This window comes from Camellia sinensis, chromosome 4, assembly GCF_055761805.1.
Source record: "Camellia sinensis isolate YWXY chromosome 4, ASM5576180v1, whole genome shotgun sequence".
In the NCBI taxonomy this organism is placed as follows: domain Eukaryota; kingdom Viridiplantae; phylum Streptophyta; class Magnoliopsida; order Ericales; family Theaceae; genus Camellia; species Camellia sinensis.
The window spans coordinates 142,814,139-142,840,537 of NC_138964.1; positions in this window are offsets into that span (position 1 = coordinate 142,814,139).

Genomic DNA, 26,399 nt, shown 5'->3' on the forward strand with positions numbered 1-26,399 from the left:
GAATAGCTAATTCGTCACGTGTTGTAATTATTTTAATTAGCTAGATTAGTTAATTAATTTGTTGTAATAATTAGTTAGGTAGTTTAGCTAAATTATTCATTTGTTGTTCTAATAGTTAGGTAATTAGTTGGCTAGTTAGTTCATTCGGACCCTCCTGTGTGAGGGCACAATGTTGTAATAATGTGTATGTCTTCCAACCTCACGTCTTTCTTCCTTTTATTTACTAGCTTATGATGGTTAGATTAGGGCATCATGTTTTGTTTAGCATTTTTCACATTTGCATCCACTTGTATTGCATGCACCGAGACTTGGTTCATCATTCTAACTTGCATTGTCGTTTAAACATTCTTTGAATACGTGCTTAGACCGCATGCTACCAAATTGCTTCATTTTCCATATTAGTAGCTGAGCCTAATTAATTGCATGTCGCATGTGTTGCATTAGTCATATTGCAAAGTTAGGAATCATGTATTTTTCTAACTCGTTTCTCTTTTGGCTTGGAGTAGTAGGTGACCCTTTACTCACTTTAGCATATTGCATGAGTGTGATTGTTGCTATGTCTAGCATGCTTGCCATGAGGCTAATTGCTTAAGTGCTATAATTGCTTGAATGCCTGTGGATAAAGGCTAGTTGCTTGAATTGGAATAATATGAGTAAATGTTGATATGCGATCACTTTTTCAAGTGATACATATTTCGAAAAACAAAGATCAAGCATTCCAATTCTTGAAAATTTAGTCTATACTTGTGTGTGTGCTCATCACATAGTAATGCTAGCCTAATAACCAGAACAAGAGTATATAATATAGATAAGATTCACATCATGATTAGTAGAGGCCAATCTTTGATCGGGTGAGCGGGGGTGCTCAATTCATGTCTTTCCCCTCTCGTACCTAAGACAATCTTGGTGATGACGGACACGTGACCTTTGGCATGAGTCATGGGTTTCCGAAATTTCTAAAAAATATTTAGGTGATGTTTCTGTATCTAGCAGAGCAGTCCATTTTTGGCATTTTGATTCAAAATCGATTTTCCAAAAGATTTGTCGAATTTGGACTCTTTGGTGTTTATCTATTTCACATTACACTTGTGAGATCAAATTCAAAACTGCGGGAGTTTGATACTATAGGGCTTATTCGTCTTCCAAAAGAGGGCACGAAAAGTCAGGCTACACCGTGATAACTGTCATTCCAGTCAAAGAGTGCAAAAAATTTTTGGTGTAGACATCCCATTTTTGACCGTCCTCAAGACTTGGATGTTCTTGCAGGTACATTTAGTGACAAGTTTGATTGCTCGTATTCGCGGTGAAACGCCACAGGTTTGAGCTTTCCAAACCCTACATCAATTCTATCTCATTTTGGGACCATGTTTTGGTCCTTCTAACATGTTGTTCTTGATGCATTGTCGGCCATGATAAGGCACTGCCGGCCATTGATGTGCCCTGCCGGCCACCAGTGCATCATTAGATATTTACTGATATTTTGTGCCAGCTATTTGCATAGATTGGAGCATCTGCTTGCACGTGGATAGTAGGATCTTTTTGAGAGGATTTTGTATCTTCTAATATAGAGGCCTTCCTCTTGCATGCTCAAGGTTAGAAAATTTGAATACAAAAATTTTCCTCTCTCTCTCTCTCTAGAATCCTCTCTCTCTCTCTCTCTCTCTCTCTCTCTCTCTCTCTCTCTCTATTTCTCCATATTTTGTGCTTGAAAGTGAGAATTCTTTACACATTTGCACTAAGACCCTTGACCAAACACCTTCACCTTGGAGCTGAGGTTCTTTGAGGTTTGGTTTGAGCTCCTAAGGGTGGTTTAAGCTTAGAATTGTGGCTGTTTTGTTATTGTGCTTCAAAGGTATAAGGCTTTACCTTGTAAGCTTTGTTTTAGTTGCTTGCTTTGCCATCTTTTTACACTATTTTTGGCCTGGTTTTCAACTAGAAAAAATTCTAATTTTTGGGCCTTAATATGTTGGTTTGAGCCTTTTTTGTGTTAGGGGGTTGTCTCTCCCTTTTATTCCTTAGCTTGTGAGATTCTTGCATCATCTTTTAACATATTAAAGTCAAACTTTTTGGCCTTTTAAACCACTGAATTCGAAGGGATTTTCAGTGGTGAAAACTTAGTTTTGAGGTCCAAATAGGAGGGGTTAGCTTCCCCTCCTTGTGTCTTGTTTGCAAGTGTAGATAGCGTAACATGTGAGCATGCTTTTCTATCTTTTTGTGACATAATCTCAGCATGTTTTAGCTACTAATTTAGCATGATTTAGCTTTGTTTTGAGCTTTCTTGGTCATATGAGGTTTGTCTTGCATGGTTGTAGTACAAATGGCTTCACTAGTTTAGTGTTTCAAGGCCTCTGACATGTTTTGCTTGAGATAATTGCATGCTGTGGTGTCATTTAACATGTGATTTCAGTGTATGTAGCTATGTCACACTTTCACTTATTTTACTCTTTCATTGCTCTTGAGAGTTGTGCCTTAAGTCTTGTTTGTTGCCTAACATGCGAGCATGTTCTTCTAGCCTTTTGTGCTTCAATCTCAGCATGTTTTAGCCACTATTTTGGCATGTTTTAGCTCTGTCCAGAGCTAGTTTGGTCATTTAAGCTTTATATTGCATGCCTCTAGTGAAGTGCTCTTCACTAGTTTAGTGTTTTGGGCTTCTGAACATGTTGTGCATGAGTTGCTTGCATGTTGTAATATCATTTTTGATGCCATTTCAGCACTAAAATATCTGTAACCTCTCTCATTTCTTCACTTTTCATTTTCTTTGAGGGTTGGTTAACCTTAAGGTTGTGTTTAAGCTTGAGATAGAGCTTGTGCTCAATGGTTTTAACTCTCTTTTGAGGGTTCCTCCTAACCAAAGGCATGATCTCTCTCATGTCTTAAACCATTCTTTGGTTGACCCCTCTCTCATTAGAGGACACTCATCTTGGACTTAACCGGTTAAAGAATAACTTGGTAATGCTAAAATGAGTAAACAAAATCGAACAAGTAAAACATGACCAAGATAAGCATGTTGTGTTTGCATTGTATGTGTTCAATCAGACGTTATATTAAACACAAGGTAGATTGGTTCATTTCATACTCAAAGTGATGAAATGAGACCATCACCCTTGATCATGCATGATAGGGTGAGTCTTGTTTTTGTGCATTTATTGAAAGTGTACAACTTGGATCTTTGGCTATCATGCATTGAAAATGCTTGATTGGTGGTTTTGGATCCAAGAGTGCCACTCTTTTGATATTTTGAGATAATAAGGAGAGGGTACAATACAAACATGTCCTTGGAAAATCCTCCATTTTCCTCTGTTTGTGCTTTGTTGCAATGTGGTAATTCAGCACACCAGTGGCCGGCAGTGGCTCACTGATGGCCGACAGTGCTTCATCCTTGGCCCGCATGGCACATTTTTGGCCGGCAGATGGCCGGCAGCAAGCCCTCATGGCCGGCAGGCCACTGGTGAAGTCCTCAGCATTGAATTGATAAGGTGGAGCAGAGAGTTCTTGGAGTAAGCTCAACCCTGCAAACAGAGCCTCTCAAGAGCAAATCGGTGGGCTTTTTGGGGTGAGAACCAAATGCATGCATCTTCCATGTTCAAAAGCAGAGTTGAGGAAGTGTAGTTTAATGCTTTAATGTTTAGTGTACATTGGCTTTGTAATTTAATTAATTAGTTTGCTAATTAGTTAAGTGTTGTAATAATTAAGTAGCTCAGTTTAGATATTTCTTTATTTTGATTTGTAATAATTAGTCTAATTAGTTTAATTAGATTAGTTTAATTAGCTTAGCTTAGTGTAGCTTAACTTATTTATTCGAACCCTCCTTCGGGAGAGCATAATGTTATAATAAGTGTGCGTGCGTGCGTGCGTGTGTGCATGTCTTCCAACCCCACTTCTTTCTCTCTTTTATTTAACCATTTTCGATGGTTAGATTAGGGCATATTTCGATTAGCATACCTTATGCTCACATGCGTGCATCAGTCATTTGTCTTGCATGCACCGAGGCTTGGTGCATCATTCAAACTGCGTCGTATTTCAATACTTCTTTGAATACTTCTTTGAATACGTGTTTCAAAGCATGTTATCAAGTTGTAATATCATGTCATATTAGCAGTTGAGCTTATTAATTGCATTATTGTATGTGTTGCATTAGGCATCTTGTATAGTTAGGATCATGCATATTTCTAACTAGCTTTTGTTTTGGCTTGGAGTACACTGTAACTTTTACGCGTTAGCATACTTGCATAAGTGTGAGTATTGCCATGATAGCATGCTTGCCATGAGGCTATTTGCTTATATGCTAAATTGCATGAATGCCTGAGGATGGAGGCTTTGCTAACAATTCGACGAATGTGTTGTTAGAGTGTGTCTCTGTAGGAATGCATGTCTCAGTTGCAAGTCTGGGTATCAGTTTGAGGATATTAGTTTTCAGGCAGAAGTTTGGGGCAGAATTAGTATTTGAGTACAGATTGTCTAGCTTATGATTTCAACTGTGTGTTGTCTCTATCTAAGCTGAGGTGCTATGCGTTTTCTGATTGTTGTTTCCATTTTGCTTCATTTTTCTTTTTGCAAGGTAGTATTTCACAATTTCTTCCAACGAGGCAGATTCCCCCCGAGCACTCTGGACCAGGGTCAAGAGGATTTACCAATCTGAGGATCTTATTTGAGGACAACTAGTGTTTGCTTCACTACCCCCAGTTACGAGATGGAGGACAGTTAGGCATAGATCACCAGTTCAACAGTCGCCAATTCAGTAGTCACTATCTATATCGCCTGTGCGCAGTTGGGCCTAATTTTTTGCTTTCACCTCAGAAAGAGGATATACACCGGTTCTGACAAATCAGCACCCCTCAGACAGTATGGAGGATATGATGCGTCAACTTTAACAAACTATCGAGGCCATGCAGTGGGACGCTTCTCGCCAAGCAAAAGTTACCGCTTGCCAAATAGAGGTTGTAGCCCAGTAGGCTGAATTGATTGCTAGGCTTCAACAACAACAGCAACAACAACCACAACAAGCAGCAACTTCTGCTTCTCACCCACCCCTACCTAGGGTTCCAATACCTAGGGATACAACTAATGTGTAGGAGAATGCAGACATTCCAGTAGGGCCAGTCCCACCTCAGACTTCCAAAGCATCGGCTTACCCAACAGATGCACCGTTTGAGTTTGAGGTCGATCCTACCGCCTTGAAAGTGAGCAAGCTTGAGAAACTTCTCAAACGAGCTCAGGGAGTCAACTCTATCCCAGACATAGAGGACGGCTATACAGATTCAGCGATGACATTACCGAATAGATTTAAAATGCCACACATAGACCGCTTCGACGGCTCAGGTGATCCCATGATCCACTTGTGGCTATTTTCAGATATTTTGCAGCCGATAGGCCTGACTAGACTTCAGAAGCTATCCCTTTTCGGCTAGACCTTGTCGAGTATCGCAGCTATCTGGTATGCTAAACTGGAAGATTTTGTGAAAATGAGTTGGGAAGAGATGGCCGAGGCCTTTATCGCCAAATATTCTTATAACACTCAAATCGAGGTCACAACTCGTGATCTAGAGGCAACTCGGCAAGAGCCAAAGGAGGGCTTCTCTGACTTCGTCACTCGTTGGAGCGCCAAGGCCTCATGATGACAACCCATCCAGTTGAAAAGGACCAGATAAGAATGGTCGTTCGTAATCTACAACCGAAGCTACTGCAGAAGATGATTGTCTTACCCCTACCTACATTTGCTGACCTTCATGAGATAGGGGTACAAATAGAGGATGCAATGAAACAGGGTCTGATTGACCATGAAAAGGAGCAGCCCAAGAGGGCGTTTACTCGTAGTTCAAATGCGGCTACGAGTAGAAACACAGCTGCGAGGACTTTTGACGTTGGTATGGTCACCACCACACCGAAAACAGTCACACCCTTTACCAGTACTTCCGGGGCCACCTCACAACCTGCAAAGTACCCACCCCGAGGCCAGAGGGTTTTCACTCCACTCTACATGTCCCTATCCAAAGCTCTGGGGGTCTTAATTAGAAAAGGTCATCTGAAACCCCTAGAACCGCGCCCATTGCCAAATCCCCATCCTCTTACACACAACCTGGCGAAGTATTGCGCTTTTCACCAGCAGCATGGTCATGATACCAACCTATGCTTTAGACTCCGTCATGAGATTCAGGATCTCATTAACAACAAAGTGATAGTGCCTCCTGAGAAGCCAAACGTCACTATAAATCCTCTTTCACCACATAACCAACCCCCACCACCCAGGCAAGTAAACCTTATCCAAACAATGGTTGTCCCATACGACCCCAGCATATACATCACTCCCTCCCACCTGCCTAAGCTGGTGCTGTTCATCCCAAAAAGCACAGACTTGTGCATGATGAGCGCGTTCATATCCCAATCTGAACCCGTGGTGGTGGTTGTGGTAGAAGAAGGCATGCTTGAGGGCTCGCGAGCTTAGCTGAGCAAGCATACAACCCCTACCGCTATATTGCGCCAACAAGTCAGGCCAAGCCAGAGGTGGAATTGCCAACGGAGATGGAGGTTAATGTAGTCTGGGAGGACGGGCCAAGCGAGGGACTGGATGATTTGGCTGAGCTTGAGGAGGACATCAATAACTTGCAGTTCTTTGATGAACAGGATTTGGGGAATGTACAAATCGGCAGGTTTGACATGAACGGATCAATGGATAATATAGGGTGGCTTAGTGACGAGCCAGATGTTGATGAGGGATCTCAATCGAAGTAGGAACAGTCAGAAACAGGAACTTCTGCAACAACCAGAATGGTCGATGACAAGAGAGAGTTGCCGAAGAGCACCGGTACTAAGAATTTTGCTCGAGAATTGAGCAACATTTGTACAGCTGATACAGAACATGAAGTCGCACTGAAACCGTTCAAATAAGAAAGAATTGAGAATGATCAGAAGGCTAGAAAAGCCAAAGGTCCTGCGGGACAGAATGTGTTGTGAACACGGAAACAATTACAGCGGAACAGGATCTATGTTCGTTAGTTGCCGAAGGAATGTGGTGGGAAGATGAGGATTTGCATCTCGCCCATACTGATAAGGACAGGGGACAGAACCTGCCAGATGATACTTGGTATGTCGAGGAAGTTGATCACATGACTCAAAGTGGGCAGTACTTTAAGCCGCGACACCTGGAACAACCAGAAGCATCAAGGAAAGATAAAGAAGCTGAGAAACAGAAAGATAAACTGTTAGATGAGGAGGCTGTACTGAAGTAGCTGAAAAAGATTAAAGCCGATATCTTCATTTGGGGTTTACTCATGGCGTCACGGGTGCATAGACAAGCCGTCCTATCAGCAATGGATAAGGCTAACCTCTTTGTCGACACAACCCCCAAACAGTTAGTGGGACTGGTGTTCCCGGGTGGCACCTCGCCGACTTTGACTTTCACAGAAAAAGAATTACCGCATGAGGGCTCTGAGCACAACAAGCCACTATACATTTCTGTGGAGTGTAAAGAGAAGTGGATAACAGTTGTCTTGGTTGATACGGGATCTGCAATTAATGTTTGTCTGTCGTGCATGGCCTATGCTATCGGTTTGAAGCCGACAGATTTCGCACCAACAGCCCAGGTGATTTAGACTTATGACAATGCAAGTCGGGAAGTAATGGGGACAGTTCGGGTCAGAACTTAGGTTGGTCCAGCGCAACAGTGAGTTCCATGTCCTGGATGTTCCAGCCACATTTAATTTACTCCTTGGACGGAAGTGGCTACACCAAGTGAGAGCTGTCTCTTCCACTCTGTATTAGATGCTAAAATACCCCCATGGGAAGGGGGTATCTATTGTTTTTGGGAACTCTTCCATACATCCTCCGCCGGAGGTTACTACACCGGTACTAGAAATTGTGCACGACAAGGAGGATGTCTTTTTGTCTGGATTCACCTTGGCCGAGGCCCGGGTAGTGCAAGATATTCTGGCTGTTGATGAGGGACTATATGTTAGTGCACAATCCGTCTACGTCATGAATAAGCTTCAACATGTACCCGGAATGGGATTAGGAAGGAGTGGCCTGAAGGACGTCGCTGTGTTGGCTGAAGTGCCACACAACCCTTATACCTTTGGTCTAGGTTACACGCTTACCAAAGAAGATTAGGTAAAAAAGGGAAAGGAAATGGCAGGAAGAGCTAAGGTTAAGCAAGCCAGGAAGCACTATGAGTTGGTGCATAGACCTATTCAAGGAACCCTAAACGACTGCTTTGTTCGGGAGATGGAGGATTTTCCATGTTGTGGCTTTCTTGAGCCATGGCTAAATTCTGAGAAGCGGTGCTTGCCTGGCTTCGAGATCTTTTTCGACTTACAGTTGCACGGGGATGAAGTTACAGAAGAACAGATTGACCTACCAGCTAAGGCCGAATAGTGCAAAGATGATGAGTCTGATGGCACAGAACTCGAGATAGGAGCAACGCTGGCTTGTCTCCTCTCGGATCCTCAGATCACACCAAAGAGCTTGGGGGATAACTTTTTTGTTTCCATGATTAGAGATCAAATAGTTGTGGGCCCTTCTTCTGGCATTCTGGATGCATCTATCGCACCCTCCCTCGTTTGGCAGTTCAAGGAGGGGTTTTTACCCCACAGTTCTGAGTCAAGTAGTGAACCAGAATTGATTCCACAGAGTCTGTGGAGTCGGGATCAAATTCTAGTTCTTCTGATTCAGAGTCCGGTATTCTTGGGATTGATAACCCGGATGTCATTGTTTTGTCCAGGTCGTCTTTTTCCATTTCTTTTGAGTCGGTTGTAACTGAAGAATTGGACGAACTGGAAGTTGTGAATGAGAATGGTACCGTTGCTATTTCCAAGTAATTTTTTGTGTCACTTGTTTATTGCATTAATCAGGACTTTCAAAACTTTGACAAAAACGACAAAGAAGAAATTCCTCGGGTTTTGAAACATTTGATTGATCGAGAGGAGTAGAGGTTTGTAATACCTTTGGTTGAAGAAATCACTTTAATTAATGTGGGTACTGAGAAGGATCCGCGCCTGGTCCAGATCGGGTCCACGTTGTCTTCGGAGGAACGCGAGTGCTTAGTCGCTTTATTAAAAGATTTCAAAGATGTTTTCGCATGGTCCTACGAAGACATACCTGGAATCGATCCTGAGATTGTACAGCACCGGGTCCCTCTTGACCATGAGGCCCGACTCGGCAAGTAGAAACTTCGGAGAATACGCCCAGATTGGGCTCTGAAAATTAAGGAGGAGGTCAGCAAGTAGATAGATGCAGGGTTCCTGTCAGTATCTGAGTATCCTACTTGGTTGGCTAACATTGTTCCGGTGCTGAAGAAAGATGGTAGAATTTAGGTTTGTAGATTTCAGAGATCTGAACAAAGCTAGTCCAAAGGACGACTTTCCTCTATCGCACATTGACGAATTGGTGGACTTCACCGCAAGGCATGCACTGTTTTCCTTTATGGATGGGTTTTCCGAGTATAACCAGATCTTGATGGCACCCGAGGATAGGGAGAAGACTGCCTTCACCATGCCGTGGGGAACCTACTGCTATAGGGTGATGCCGTTCGGTCTGAAAAATGCTGGGGTTACTTATCAATGGGCTGCAACTACTATCTTGCACAATATGGTCCATAAAGAGGTTGAGGTGTATGTGGACGACATGATTGTCAAGTCCAAGGAAAGATAAAGCCACTACACCGCTATGAAGAAATTTTTCCAACGGATTAGAGAATATCGGTTGCGACTGAATCCTTAGAAATGTACTTTTGGTGTCATAGTAGGGAAAATACTGGGGTTCTTGATTACACAAAAGGGGCATTGAGGTCGATCCTTCCAAAATCAAGGCCATTTTAGAAATGCCACTACCAAGGACTGAAAAGGAGGTGCGAGACTTTCTAGGAAAAGTGCAATTCATAAGACGATTTATTGAAAAATTAACCTTGACTTATGAACCACTATTTGGTCTCCTGAAGAAAGGAAATAGATTTCAATGGGATGACCGATGCTAGGTTGCTTTTGAGCAGATCAAGTAGTATCTACAGAACCCACCTGTGTTGTCACCACCAGAGCCGAGGAAGCCGTTGATTTTGTATCTGTCAGTAACTGACATGACAATGGGCTGCATGCTTGTGTAGGAATCTGAGGATAAAGTAGAGAAGGCCATCTATTACCTGAGCAAGAAGATGCTGGAATATGACACCCGTTACACTCCGCTCGAGAAGGCTTGCTTGACCTTGGTATGGGCTACCAGGAAGTTAAGGCACTACCTGTTAGCTCACTCCGTAATTTTGGTTTCGAGATTAGATCCCATTAAATATCTCTAGCCCGTTGGTTGCTTCTTTTTCTCCGAATTTGATTTGAAGTACATGACTCGCAAGTCTGTGAAAGGGAGAGCGGTAGCGGAGTTCCTAGCCGATCACCTAGTGAAGGGAGATGAAGCAGTAGAGTATCTGTTTCCGGATGTTTTCGGATGAGGCCATTCTGCAGGTCGAAAAAAAGATTTGGACTATGTACTTTGATGGAGCGTCTAATCAGTACGGGCATGGGATATGGGTGTTACTGATAGCGCCTGAAAATTCCCATATACTTTAGCTTTCAAACTCCAATTGAAGGTATCAAACAACGAAGCAAAATACGAGGCTGTAACGCTGGCTTGGAAGCCACCCTGGAACTAGGGGCAAAAGGGTTGGACGTCATTGGAGACTCGAACCTGGTTGTGTTTCAAGAGAAAGGAGGCTAGAAGGTTAAGGAAGAAATGATGAAAATCTATCACCAAACCCAGGATGTTCTGATTCCCTAGTTTGAGAAGCTAACCTTCACGCATCTGTTAAGAGAGAACAACAGGTTCACTGATGCCTTATCAACCCTATCTTCCATGATAGACATCCTTTTGGGAGTCCGGATGCGTCCAATCATTATTGAACAGAGGTATGTGCCGGCTTATGAGTTAATTGCCGCGATAGATGAAGTGCAAGATCAGAACCCTGGTATCATGACATCTGGAACTTCCTAGAAAATGAGGCTTATCCACTAGAGGCAAATGCCAAAGATAAGAGGGCGATATGACGAATGGCTGCTCAGTTTATCATCTGCGGGGATAAATTATACAAACGAGGCCATCTGGGAATGCACAAGCTGTGTGTTGATGCAAAAGAATCGAAGTGCCTAATAGAGGCCATCCACGGAGGAGAGTGCGGAGGGCACATAAGTGGAGTGATACTAGCTCGGAAGATTCTCTAACAGGGTAACTACTGGTCAACCATGGAGTAGGATTGTATTGGTTTTGTTCGGCGATGCCACAAATGCTAGATCCATGCAAATCGTATGAACATCCCGCCGTCGAAGATGTACAACATGACTTCACCGTGGCCATTTTCAGTTTGGGGAATTGATGTTATTGGGGCAATTACTCTGAAGGGGTCAAACGGGCATGAGTACATCCTGGTAGCAATAGACTACTTTGCAAAGTGGGTCAAGGTGCAATCCTATGCAGTGTTGAAAGCGTCACATGTAGCCAAGTTCATCAGGAATTACATTATTTGTCTCTATAGGGTTCCGAATGAGATCATCTCGGATAATAGTTCCCATTTAAGAAAGAAGTGATCGACTTGTTGGAGAAATACAACGGGGCTTTTCATAAGTCATCCACATCGACCGCAAACCAATGGAGCTATTGAGGCCGCCAACAAGAATATTAAGCACATTCTACAGAAGATGGTGGAAACCTACAGGGACTGGCCAGATAAGCTGCCATTTGCTCTTTGGGGCTACAGGACATCAATTCGGACATCTACTGGGGAAACTCAGTATTCTCTGGTTTATGGGATGGAGGTTGTTCTGCCAATTGAAGTTGAGGTTCAGTTGCTGCAGGTTATGGCTGAGTGCCAGATAGTAGAAGCGGATTGGCAACAGAGCAGGTTCGAGGAACGTATGTTGTTCGACGAGAGGAGCTGAAAGCACTGTACCATGTCTAAGGTTATCAATGCAGAATTTTCAGGGAGATCAACAAGAAAGTTAAGTCCAGGAATTTGAAAGAAGGGGATTTGGTGCTCAAAGACAACCGAGTTCCCATCCATGACCCTAGGGGCAAGTTCAGACCTAATTGGACTGGTCCTTACATCATCAAGTCTATTTGGTCTAGTGGAGCTGTCATTCTTATGGACCTAGATGGCCTTGAACTCTCCCAACCAATCAACATGGACAAGTTGAAGAAATAGTACCCCTGAAAGGCTCGCTAGGCCGAAAACCTGAAAAGGCGACCTAGGAAAAAGTTAGAGCACAAAAAATTAGAAATAAGAAAAACTGAGCTCGCATGGCTGAAAACCCAGAAAGGACGGCCTTGGCAAAAGTTAGAGCGCAAAAGGAGAGTGTTAACACCCCGAGTGAACCCGAACCGAACTACGTAAGGCTTGATTCCCATCTTTGGGATACGTAGGCAACTTCATTTTGAAGTCCAGCCATAAACACTTCCAAATCAACTGTGTCTATGTGATTGTTCTGGTCATCTTTGTCTTTTTTGCATCCAAGAGTTCGGTTGAGATCTCCAGGGCAGTGCTATTCAGACAAGGGGCAACTTTCCAGTTATTGGATTCGAGGTTGTACATCTCAAGGATAGATTCTAGCCGTGTCCAGTTGTGATCTTTATCGAAAATGGTTTTGAAAAGTTTTAATAAAAGTTGATTTTGCTCAAATTAATCTTTTTACAACTTAGACTACTTTGGGACCAAATGAAAAATTTTCAGTGCCCACTACCTTCAATTTCATTGACTTCAATACAGAGTTCTCCAGCTCTCGATACAAATTGAAGTTTCTTTATTACATTCAAAAGAAAAACCTGAAAGTACAGATTAAAGCAATAAACTTGGGGCATAGTTGAGTCAGGTGTTCCTGCGTTCCCTCTCAGAGCTTGTGGAAGCTTCAGTTACTAAAGTAGGCCCGGTTTGTGCCTCATCTTCAAGCCAAACTATGCATTCGCCAGAAAGGACGCAACTGAAATTGGGAGCAGGAGCCAGAAGTTCTCTTGTTCTCCACGTAGTGGGGTATCAAGCTAGTTGTGAGTCACAGATTGGAAATGAAGCTGGGTACTTTATCCCCTCTTCCGGGCAAGTCTGATCATGTCCGAACTGGTGCCTATACTGGAAGAGAAAGTAGAAGACACAGTGTGTCAAGCCAACCAACTGAATGCCAGGCAAGCGAGACATGCTGTAGCTCATCTCAAGTAGATCAAACCAGGGGCAACGCCAAGCAATGTCAACAGCAGATCTATTGCACATCCAGTGGCACCACTACCCCTCGTTTGGGAAATCAACTAGCTATAGGAGAAAGAAATAGCCGCGCGCTGAATATGTAGGGCAAGAGTCCACCACTTTCAATCTATCCATGAGCTATACCTGGGGAGGGATGAAAAATAAGAGAGATTAAAGAATAGAGAGGTATATGTGGAGAGAAAAAGTGGGGAAGGGTTTTGAGAGAAAAACAGAGCTTGAGGGCCGAGTGATGTGGGAAACACATGTGAGAAGGGTGGGAAACATTAACTGCAAGAGTAGTGGACTTCCTACAAACTTGGTTGTCTCCTGGTGATAGAAAGCATCCAAACCCATTAAAGTCTCGGCCAGTGTCAAGCCAATGCAGCTCTTGCCCTCTTTCAAGCCTTGGGCAACTTCGATAAAGCGAATGCTAAATGCTCCGAAGCCAGGGGCAAGCAGAAAATGGGCCAACATACACAAGCAGAGGGCATACTGCCGAAAACTTTTCCAAAGACAGTCGCCGCGGTCGCCGGCATTAGAAAACTGATGAATCAAGCTTGGAATGTCCAACTCCCCATTGTGAACCAAGGGTCGGACATCGTGTAAAGTGAGCCCACACATCCTTCCTAAAGCTTAGATGTGACCAAAATGAGACTAGGGCAAGATTTCTTTGTCATGCCGAGATTCCATCAAAGCTTGGAATTCTTCGATTGTGGGGCATACCTTTTGTCCCCCGAAGCTGAAAACATGCGTAACCGGATTCCAACATCTAGCCGCGGCATGAAGGAACGGAAAACACAGCGGAGTACGACTCAGCAGGAATAGTGCATTTATCCTGAAACGCCAGAAATTTAGTTTTTCCGAGCCATCTAAAGTTGTAATCTAATTTGAGAGTTTTTTGGCAAAGAATGGCTCCATTTGGGGCAAAAATAGAGCTGGAATGAAGAAATCACGAAGCTGGAGCTTTTGTAAAAAATAAGGCAGTGAGTAGAGGCCAGGTGTCAACATTTCAGAGGTTCTGTTCATCGATGGCCAGCAGGGGCACATTGATGGCTAACAGAGGGGAAATGATGGCCGACAGGCCATCCTTCATAGCCGTCATCCTCCCTTTCAGGCTCACTGACCTCCTTTGTGAAGATTCAGTTGTTTGCTGCAGTGAAATTCTGTCTTTCATATTTTTTGAGGTCTTGTTTTGGTCCTTTTTGGGCTTGAGTATGTTTGTTTAAGTTGTAATCATTTGGTTTTTTTTATTGAGTTCTATTTATGTTGTTTACCAAGTTCTTGTCTTGCTTATCGAGTTGTATTTACATTTGATTGGCCTGCCAAGTCTTTGTGTTGTCTATCGTGTTGTTTTACTTTGTTTTGTCCTTTTAGCTGTTGGTCAGTTCACTACCTGATTAAGACAATGCAATTTGAATGTACAGTTTTCAACAAAGATCAATCTCATTTTTGTGCTGTGCGATGTGATGCGATGCTCAGAATGCAAAATGGAACACTTTTTTTTTTTTAATCAAAAAGCTAAGTTTTCATTCCAATCATGGTTTCTTTTTGCAAAAGAGTACAAGTTTTTTTTAGAAAAATAAAACTGCCTAAGGCTGTATAAGGTGCCAATACTACTAGCAAAAGAAAACAAACAAAAAAGCATCTAAATCGGCACCAGTCATCTCAAGCTCGAGAGGATCTCTTCGTCTTTTTCCTCGGCGGAGTGGACTCCGAGGCACTATCTCCATCGGCACCGCTGTCTGAATCTGAATCGGAGTCTGAACAGGAGCCCTCCTCCGTCTCTCCAGCCTCACCACGAGCAGAATCTGAGCCAGCGTCATCATCTCTCTCCGCAGGTGACTCTGACTATGAACTCGCAGCCTCACCATCCTCCTCGCCCAGAACGGGCTCTGAGGGGCCACTCTCACCACGGGTGCCCCTAGCTCTACCTCAGTTGCGTGTCAAAATTTGTCTCCCTCTCCTCTTTGTTGCTGGAGGAGGTACTGAAGGTCCTGCTGCGGCTTCCGTTGGGGCATCCGATGGAGCTGGGGTCTGGAAAAAGATCTGAAAAGGGCTGTTTGTCAGAATAAATTAGTTGTGGTGTCTATCAGATATTGTGTGTGGATGTAGTGTATGTATGCAACGTATGGGAGCAGAGTATCTATGCAGTGTGATGATGCAATGAATCAGATCAGTGTAGTTTGGGGCAAGTTATAGTTAAAATGCTAATGCGTCAGCAGAGAATTTCATGGCATGAAGTGCAAACTAAAGGAAGTTACTGGAATCCTGCATAGGCTGAGTAGGTTCATGCTCGTCTGAACCATCCCCATCAGAGAAACCGCTAGCTCGAGAGCCTATCCAGTGTACTTTATGGATGCCTGTAAATGTGTTGAGATGATCAGTGGTCTATAAAACATAATTGAAATGAACTGAATGCACAAAATGTAAAGTATGGTGCATACCAGGGTCGGGCCACGAACTCCGACAAGCTCGTGACCAGTTAGTGCGGGCTCAATGGGAATCTGATAGGTCTCCCCAGAATGTCCCCAGCAAGTCAGTGAAGTAGGCAGCTCTGGCGATCCCGCTCTCTGCCTCGTTTGAGAATCTCTCATGCCACGAGTCCTGGTCACTCTGGCCCCTCTACCTCTCTCTCTCGTAGCTGGAGCTCTCCCTCCCTCACCTCCGTGAGCACCGCTTAGAGGCGGCATTAGATGTGTCTGAATGAAGGTCGCATAATCGCCCTCCACACGGAAGTAGTTCGCCTCTAACCCTACCATGAACTGGATTACCTCCTTAGAAAACAGTCTGTGCGTCTCTCTCATGGATACTGGAGGCGCTATCAGTATGAATGGGGCAAGCAGTCCTAAAGTCTGGCGCGCGAAGCGCTAGCCCAAGAACCAGGCATGGCAAATCGGGCCCTCGAGAAGAATGTGATGGCGAGCGACGATCCGAGTTGTATTGTACTGGACGCAAAGCTCTAATGGTATCACGGCCCAGGGCTGCCATGTGATCTGAAATGGAAAGGAACAGATGATTAGTCACTTTTATTTGTAATATGTGAATTCAAGTTGATTGAAAAGAAGAATGACTTTGTTTTGGGTTACCTCATGCGCCGTAACCACGTCAAAGTACTCGCGAAAAAACATGAAATTTTCCGGGGTCCTACAGCGGAGTTGGCCGTTGTATACCCGAGAAAATAGGACTGTCGCTGGAGTCTCCTCTATAGGCTCTGGAGCAAGAGCTGGGAAGTATGCGTACACCCACAGCTGCAAGGAAAATGTGATCAATACAGTGTACGAGCAAATACAGAAAATGCAAGGCAAAAAGTATGCAGTGTATGAGCAGATACAGAAAATGTAAGGCAGAAAGCATGCAGTGTATAAGTAGATACAGAAAATGCAAAGCAGAAGGTACATGTGTTAAACAAATGTCAAACAAGAAATTCTAAGCAGAAGATGTAAAGCAAAAAGGGAGAAACTAAGCTGTGTACCTCCCAAGCCTGCCAGTAGCCACCGATCAAGCTCTCACTGATGCGAGAAGTCGAGCTCATGTATCCATACAAGGTGGTGAGGCCGACTCCACCCCAGTTGTAGAACTGAACTCGATGGAGCACTACCAATGCGCTCAGCAAGTATAGGCCCACGGTATTCCACCTGTTCGAAAACAAGGTGGTACTGAAAAGGAACATAAGAAAGCCTCTGGCATACTGCTCTGTCCCCTCGATCGTCTCGGGCTCAGTCCCTCTGAACTGCTCCTCAAACCATGTGTACCGGACCATGCCTAACCAGAGTGTCAGTAGGTGTGCCCCAAGCAATGCGGCCCATGCTGCCTCTCACTCTCCCATATCAGGGTCGAGAGGGATTGGATCGCCCCCTATGCCTATTCCAGTGATCATGGCAAAGTCATAAGGAGTCATCGTCATCTCCCCCGTGGTAGAGAAATGGAAGGAGTTGGTGGTGTCCCACCACCTCTCGACAAACGCCCCTAAGAGGGGACGGCTCGCTATGACCCGCGTCAGGCTAGAGCAGAACAGACTGAAGCCTGTCTTGTCAACAACGTCGTGAACCCTAGCTGGGAGCTCACTGTACCAGTCTCGAGCGGTTGTCGTACCGTAGCCTCTGAAAGAGCGGGACCCATCCTGCGGTAATGCATGAGATGTAATCAGATCAAGCAATGAAAGTATAGTTGAATGTAAAGTAGTAATGTATGAGATACAGTCAGATCAAGACAGTTTATGCAATCAAAGCAAAGCAGTGCAAGAAATGCAAACAGCTAAGGGTAGTACTACAGAAAAATAGTGTTCGTACCTCTACGGCGATAGCCGACAAATGAGATGCTGGCTTTCTCAGTAGAAGGTCATCTGGCACATCCTCAGCGAAGTCGGTTTGATGTCTCCTCTGACGGGTACTATGTGAGTCTTAGGGTGGTACCTCGCTGGGTCGAAAGGATGTATGCTCAATGGTAATAGCTCCGGCTCGGCCTCAAAGTCTGCTTCAAACTCTACCGGAAGAAGCTCGGGGAGGGCCCCTGTCATGAAGGACATCATCTACCATCTGAAATGGATGCAAGAGAAGTAAAAATGAGGAAAAATGAGGGAAAAGGGTGAAACTTTGAAAAAGTCAACCCTAGGAGAGAGGAAAAAGTCAAAGAAAGTCAAAGCCGGGAAAAGTGCACAATCCTTAAGAGAAACTCGAGGGGAATGAGCCTAGAACGATGGAAATGAGAAAAGAAGCATCAGAATCAAATTTTGATTGATTCAAAGTGAAGAGAACTAGAGGGTTTTAGCGAAGAAAATGTTTTTAGGGTGTTGGAAAACGCGGAAAATGCGTGGATCTAGAGAAAATGAGCACTTAGAGAGTAAGGGAGAAGAATTTCGTGCAAGGGTTTGTGAGGAAATGAAGTGGCATCACTTGTTTTTAAAGACCCAGGGGTGAAAGGACAAATATGCCCAAATCTGCCATCGATGGCCGGTAGTGGCACATTGATGGCCGGCACTGGTATATTGGTGGCCGGTAGGTGCCACCAGTGGCCGGCAGGTGGCCGGTAGCCTCTCCTGGTGGTTGGCATGGCCCCACAGGTTTCCCCTGCATTTTTGGCTCTGTTTTGTGTCCTTGGATTCCAAGAAATGCAAGGGGTATGCAAAGTTTGATTCAGAATGCCTTCGTGGAAGCTCAGAATTGCGTTTCCAGTGTGCGGTGGTCATCGCTCATCAACACAAACAAGGTGTATCCTTTTTAACATATTGCAACTCTTTCGAGAGCTAAATTGGAAGTTTTCTTTGAGTTGTCTTTATCAGACGCGCTTTTGTCACTTTATAGAATGTACATTTCTTTGTTGTTGTATTGAATATGCGTTTTGAGTTGTTGTATTGAATATGCGTTTTGAGTTGTTGCATTGAACATGCATTGTTGATTATTTTTTCATAGAACATGCTCCATTTCTTGCACGATGTGCATGAAGCATGCCCCTCAAAGCATTGTGTTACGGTTCTTCGTCTCGCATGGAATATGCATTTGTATTGCATTGTACCTGTCAAAAGTTTCTTTTCGTGTAGGCACGATATTGTATGTACGGTTTATTCAAAGCTGGTGCAACCAGACGATATTGTATGTATGGATCATCAGAAGAATTTCGAGTACGATCATTCCTGTCCTTTGAACACTCCTTTGTTGGTTAGAAACGCTCGGGTACGCCCGGTGTTTACACCACTCCTTGGTTGGTTAGAAACACTCGGGTATGCCCGGTGTTTACACCTTCTTGTTGGTTAGAAGCATTCGGGTACGCCTAGTGTTTACACCACTTCTTGTTGGTTAGAAATGCTTGGGTCGTGTGCCCAACGGTATACCTTGTTTTTGGTTAGAGACACTCGGGTACGCCCGGTGTTTATACCATTCCCCTCCTTGGTTAGAAGCATTGGGTCGTGTGCCCGATGTTTATACCCTGTTCTTGGTTAGAAGCATTTTGGACATGTGTCCGACGCTTATACCACCCCATTGGTTAGAAATATTGGGTTGTGTGCCTGATGTTTATACCACCCTCCCGGTTAGAAACGTTTGGGATATGTGTCCGACGCTTATACCACCCTGTTGATTAGAAACACTATGTCGTGTGCCCGATGTTTATACCACCCTTTCGGTTAGAAGCGTTTGGACCGTGTGCCCGACGTTTATACCACCCTTCTGGTTAGAAGCGTTTGGACTGTGTGCCCGATGCTTATTCCACCCTTCTGGTTAGAAGCATTGGGACGTGTGCTTGATGTTTATACCACTCCTCGGTTAGAAGCATTTGGAATGTGTTTCGACGCTTATACCTCTCTTGTTGTTCAGAAGCGTTTTGATCGTGTGCCCGACGCTTGTACTACCCTTCCGATTAGAAGCATTTGGAACGTGTTTCGATGCTTATACCACTCTGTTTTGGTTAGAAACATTGGAATGTGCTCGATGTTTATACCACCCTCCGGTGTTTACACCGCTCCCTTTCCCTCTTGCGCGTGACGCGTTAGGACGCTTTGGTTAAATGCATTTGGACGGATTCCAATGCTTATACTGCTCTTTGCTTTGATTGCATAATAGTTGGATGTGTTTCACCTGTTATTACTGTTTTCTGTAATTCGAAGCCTTAGGGTGTGCCCTTAGGTTCGCATCACCTCTTTCCTCGCGTGTGCCATGCGTTGGGATCTTGTTTACCACCTCAGGTGCGTCCGACGGTTGTTGTTCTTTACCTTTCTTGCATGATGCGCAGTTAAGATTGCATATTTTTCTTACATCCTTTCTGCATGAAATGTGGTTTGGTTCGTGTTAACTTGCTTATGTATGAGTTTGCTGTAGCATTTCTTTGCATAACATTTGCATCTAGATGTTTCATTATAGCCCTCATTGCATGATCATAAGTTATGTTCTGTATCGTGCATACCATTTGCATCTTGCCCCAGCCCGTGGGCGCATCTATATGTTATTGTCTTGAATGTCTGTCTAAGTCTTGCAGCTTTGTCAAAATGGGTTGTCTCTGCGCTTTGACATTCACTCACGTCATCTTCGGGACTCTGAGTTCTGTCAAAGAGGAGCAACTGTAGACACCCCATTTTTGATCGTCCTCAAGACTTGAATGTTCTTGCAAGTACATCCAGTGACAAGTTTGATTGCTCGTATTCACTGCGAAACGCCACAGGTTTGAGCTTTCCAAACCCTGCATCAATTCTATCCCATTTTTGGACCATGTTTTGGTCCTTGCAGCATGTTGTTCTTAATGCACTGCCGGCCATGATAAGGGACTGCCGGCCATTGATGTGCCCTGCCGGCCACCAGTGCATCAGTAGATATTTTTTGATATTTTATGCCAGCTGTTTGTACAGATTGGAGCATTTGCTTTCACGTAGATGGTTGGATCTTTTTGAGAGGATTTTGTATCTTCTATATATAGAAGCCTTCCTCTTGCATGCTCAAGGTTGGAAAATTTGAAGACAAAAATTTTCCTCTCTCTCTCTCTCTCCCTCTATTTTGTGCTTGAAAGTGAGAATTCTCTACACGTTTGCACTAAGACCCTTGACCAAACACCTTCACCTTGGAGCTGAGGTTCTTTAAGGCTTGGTTTGAGCTCCTAAGGGTGGTTTAAGCTTAGAATTGTGGCTCTTTTGTTGCTGTGCTTCAAAGGTATAACACTTTACCTTGTAAGCTTTGTTTTAGTTGCTTGCTTTGCCATCGTTTTATACTATTTTTGGCCTAGTTTTCAACTACAAAAAACTATGATTTTTGGGCCTTAACATGTTGGTTTGAGCCTATTTTGTGTTAAGGGGTTGTCTCTCCCTTTTATTCCTTAGCTTGTGAGCTTCTTGCATCATCTTTTAGCATATTAAAGTCAAAAATTTTTTCCTTTTAAACCACTAAATTCCAAGGGATTTTCAGTGGTGAAAACTTGGTTTTGAGGTCCAAAATAGGAGGGGGTAGCCTCCCCTCCTTGTGTCTTGTTTGCAACTGTAGATAGCCTAACATGTGAGCAAGCTTTTCAATATTTTTGTGACTTAATCTTAGCATGTTTTAGCTACTGATTTAGCATGCTTTAGCTCTGTTTTGAGCTTTCTTGGTCATATGGGCTTTGTCTTGCATGGTTGTAGAGCAAATGGCTTCACTGGTGTAGACACCCTATTTTTGACCGTCCTCAAGACTTGGACGTCACCGTTGGAATACTCGGTGATTATCCATGTTTGTGTTCGTTTGGAGTTCCCGGAGGTCTCGGCTCGCGCGCCTTGCCTCAGGATCCCCGAACTCGACCGTTTAGTGTCTGGTTTCACACCAAACACTTGCATCTTGCCTTTGAGAGGTAGGGTAGGGCTTGTAGACCATCCCCACCCATCACCGGCAGTGGCTAGAGGCCACCGGCTGGTTTTTGCTGCCATCGGCACTTTTGTTTGCCGGTCGGCACACTTTATTGCCGGTCGGCATGATTTGTTGCCGGTCGGCACTGTTTTTTGTCGAAATGACATTTTTGGGCAGCCGACCACTGTTCATCCACTTTATGGAGATATTTTGTGCCAGCTGTGATAGCTGGCACGAACTCTTCCCCCCTCCAAACACGTGTATGGAGGGATCTCCCTCTAAGCAAGCTTGTTGTATAAGCTTTCCAAGAGGGAGTCTTATAAGAGGAGGGCCTTCCTCTTTGATCTAGGTTAGACTCTTGCAACCAAAAACCAGACCTTGGAGATATAGATACATATTATCTCTATACCTCCCTCTCTCTCCTCCTTTGTGTGTGTTTCTTAGCTCAAAAGGTGGTTTTTACCTTACTTTTGCACCATTACACACACTATTACACCTTATTCCGAGATTGAGGGACTTGGGGGGTTGTTTCTTGAGTTTTTGGACTGGTTTTGATCAAAATAAGGAGGCTAGACCATTTGTTCTTCAAAGGTTCTTCAAGGGTGAGCATCTTGATTTATATTTCCCAAACTTGCAATAGTTTTTTACCTATCTTGCTTGCTGTTTTATCTCTTGTGTATAACATAAAAAGGGCTTGTATTTTCCTGCTCTAGCACTTTCATTAAGGTCATTTTGTGGTTTGAGTGCAAACTCACCCTTCTAGGCCTTGTTTGGTCCATTTTGGTGCCTCTTTGATAAGGCTTTGTTCACTTCAGCATTTTGGCCTTTTCACCACTAAAAACCAGTTCATTTTTGGTGTTTAAAAAGATGGTTTGAAGTCTTGCATAGGGGAGGGACACCCCTCTCCCTTCATGGTTTTGTTTCCTTGATTTTTGGGCTCAAAAGGGTAGCATGTGTGCTTGATGATTCTTGGCCTCATTTCAGAAGTTTTTTAGGTGTTTTAGGTCATATGTAACCTCTGTTTTTGGCCGGATTTGTGCCTCCTTGTATGCTTGTAGTACTTGCTTTGTATTGCTCCATTTTGCTTAGAAGTGCATCTCATGATTAGGCCATGATTCTGGTGTGTGTTGGCTTAGTTCCATGAAGCTTTTAGCATTGTTTTTCTATGCTTAAAGTCTGTTGGTTCTTCACTTGGTCATACTTGACTTGTTTGTTAGGGTTGCTTTGTATTTTGGCTTGGAAACCTTGAGCATGTTGACCTCTAGCATGCATGGTTGTGATTAACCTCATGATTTAACATCATCTAGGACTACATTTTAGTCCAAGAATCATGTTTGTATGTGTGCATGCATGGCCTCTTTTATGCCTTGAGGGTGTACCCTCTTATGCTTACGAATGAGCCTTAGTGCATATGCCTCTTGGGAGTCATCTTTAGCTGCCATGCTAGGAGGTTTTGAGGTCCCATTTTGCATGAAAAAAATCGGTCCTTACTTGTCTTAATCATGCCATAGCTTGGTCTTGTTGTTGGAAGTAAAGTGGCCCTTTTATGCCTTAACCTTGGGACCATAAGTTTGCTTGTTAACATGAGTTGTTTGTCCATCATTTTGAGCACTTTTGGTGCTGTTTTGAGGTGAATAAAGGTCCGCACCTTTATCACCTTGAGGCCCCCCTTTGCATGCTTATCTCATGTTGGTTGCATGATTGTCCCATTAATGTGCTATTTCATGTTAACTTTATGGCAAATTGGTTTATGTTTGTATCTCAATTACATCTTGCATGTTAGCATTACATACTTGTCATGTTTTGTTGCATGATATTTGGCATATCTTGCATAATTAGCACCATGTTGTATTTTGAGTCTTGCGAGCATAACATGCATTGCATCATTTGGCTTGGGGTGTCAAGACAAATATGAGGGTCAAGGGACATTCATACTCCAAGTGATATAATGTACCTTGATTCTCGGTCACCGGGGCCTTTGACTTCGACATGATAAGGCTTCGGATCTCATTGTGTTTGTTGCATGCATCCTTACATTAAGTGGCAAATTTGATCCCTTGAGTCATCATGCACCATTGATGGCTCAAGGATCGAAGGTCATGCTTCTTCGAGTTCAAAACATGATAAGAAGCACAACCATGCCCACATGTACCTGAAAACCCCATGCCATGCACTGTCTGTTCTCTGTTTGCTGTCAAATTGTCTTCTGCAGGAAGTTTCTGCCGACCGGCAGAATTTGATGCCGACCGGAGTGCCGATGAATCCAATAAAATGCCGATGGAAATTGTGAAGTGCCGGTGGGAATTCTGTCCGGCCGGTGGTGCTCTGCAGGATGTAAGGAACTTGCTCCAGTACTTTGGCAATTTTCAGAAAGACAAGGCAGTACAAACAAAGGCGGCAGGAGTACAGTACGGGTTTTCCGGGCTAGACGGATTCGAGCATGCATCATTCGCGCATCCCGAGGCAGAGGCTGCGGCTACCCTCTTCTTTCCTTTGCCATCTTTTCTTTTAAATTAAATTAGAAATTTTGTAATAATTTTATTTGTTTATTATTTTGGGACTGTAATATTCACTTGGACCCTCTGAGTGAGGGTAAATATGTAATAAGTGTGGGTGAGTGTGTGTATGTCTTCCAATCCCCATTTCTTTCTTCCCTTTTATTTACCTGCTTATGATGGTAGATTAGGGCATTTTTTTTTTGAAATTAGCATACCTTATGCTGTGCATGCGTGCATTCATTAGTATTACATGCATTAGGCTCGGTACATCATGCTAACTGCATTCATATTTTCAAAATTCCAAAATTGAATACATGGATTAATTGATCGCATTACACGTGCCATGCTTAAGTTAATCGAGCCTATCTAAATTGCATCTTGTATGTGTTGCATTAGACAAATTAACATGAACTAGGACATGCATATTCGCTAACTAGTTTATTGTTTTGGCGCGGAGTACAATGTAAGTAGTTATGCTTTAGCATCCAGCATGCGTGTGAGTGTTGCCATGATAGTATGCTTGCCATGTGGCTAAGTGCTTATATGAGATAAACTGTTTGAATGCCTGTGGATAGAGGTCAAATTTCTTAAATTGGGATAATGCGTTAAAACTGTGAATTTTAAGCCCACTAGATAGTGGCAAAACCATCTTTTCCAATAGCCCACTTGAGGGCGGCAAAACCTGCATTTTAGCCTACTTACGAGTAGCAAACCATTTTCAAAACGAGCATAAAATGTTTTGTTCCAATTTTGGCAATTTGGTCTATACTTGTTTGCTGCGCGCATAACATAGTAATTCTAGGCTAACAATTGGTTTAAGAACACATAAAGTTTTCAAAAACGGATATCACGGTTAGTAGAGGTCGGTCTTCGGACCGGGCGAAAGGGGGTGCTCATAGCTGACCTTCCCCGATCGTACCCAAGCTCCCGAGCCGAGACAACTCCGGTGATGACGGACATGTGGCCTTCGGCACCGAGTCAGGGTTTCCTAAATTTCCCCATTTTAAAAAATATTTAGGTGGCGACTCTGTATCTGGCAAAGCAGTCCATGTTTGGCACTACTTTTCAAAAAATCTGTTTTCTCAAACGATTTGCCGGATTTGGACTCTTTGGTTCAGATTTAGAACCGTAACAAAATCGAGTCCGAACTGTAGTAGCTAAGGCCCCCCCTCGCGGGACGCATCTACAGTTTCTGGCGACTCCGCTGGGGAGTTCCGCTGGGGAGTTTTAGAGAGCTTGACTCAAAATCGTGACATCCCATTTTGATTTCATTTATGTGTCTCTTTGCATTGCATGTGCATTGGTGCGCCTAGGAACACAGTGTTTGCCATCTGCCATTCCTGAACGGTTTGCCGGAGGCTTGTCTTGTCAAAGCATGTCCATAAGGCTAACCGGTTATGGGCTCTGACAGCATGGGAACACAAACCACGGTTTACCGGGGCACCCGTTTCGACCATTCGACCTAGTGCATGTTCGGATCCATAGTGACCATTCCAAACTAAGACAGGTTGCTTACCCGATGTTAGGTTGTTTGAGAACTGCTGCGTGCATAGTGAAACCCTAGCTCCTGACAAAATAGGACAGGGAAACCCTACCCCAATATAGGGGTGTTTTTGGCTCTCTTTACTTGCTATGTGCTTTTAGAATGTATTTCTACAGGGGAACGTACATATCAGTCTGCAAGATTGAGTATCAGGCCTGAGGATATCAGTATCAGTTTAAGAGAATCAATTTTCTGCGGGTACCAGGGTTCAGTTTCGGGAACAGAGATTTTTGGGAACAGTGATCAGTGTCAAGAAATAGTGTGTTTGGCTTATCGATTATGTATTACGCATATCCAACTGTGTATTGTATGTTTATTTTATGCCGTTATGCCGTCCGGTTGTTAGTTTATTTACTGCTTTATTTATCTTTTTGCTAGGTAGTTTAGCATCATTGCTTCCAACCCGGTAGACATTCCCCAAGCACTCTGGATCAGAGGTCGTCGGCTCCATCGATCTGAGGATCTGATAGAAGGACAACCGGTGTACCATTCTCTGCCCCCGGTTACTAAACGGAAGGCAACTAGACAGAGGACATCGGTTCAACAGTCAGTACAGAGGGCTTCATCTACCCCACCTGTGTACAGTAGGGATCGAGATCCTGTTTCACCCGCAGAAAGGGAGCATACACCGACAACTCAGTCAGGACAGAGCAGCATGGCTAGTTTAGAAGAGATGGTGCGCCAACTTCAGGAAAGCATGAAAATGATGCAGCAGGATGCTGTCCGACAGGCAGAATTCGCCAGACAACAAGCCACAGTTATGAGTGAGCAAGCAGAGTTAATCGGGAGACTGCAACAGCAAACTGGGGCATCACCTTCACAGCAAATCCCTCCGCCATTAAGGGTTCCAATACCCGAAGAGA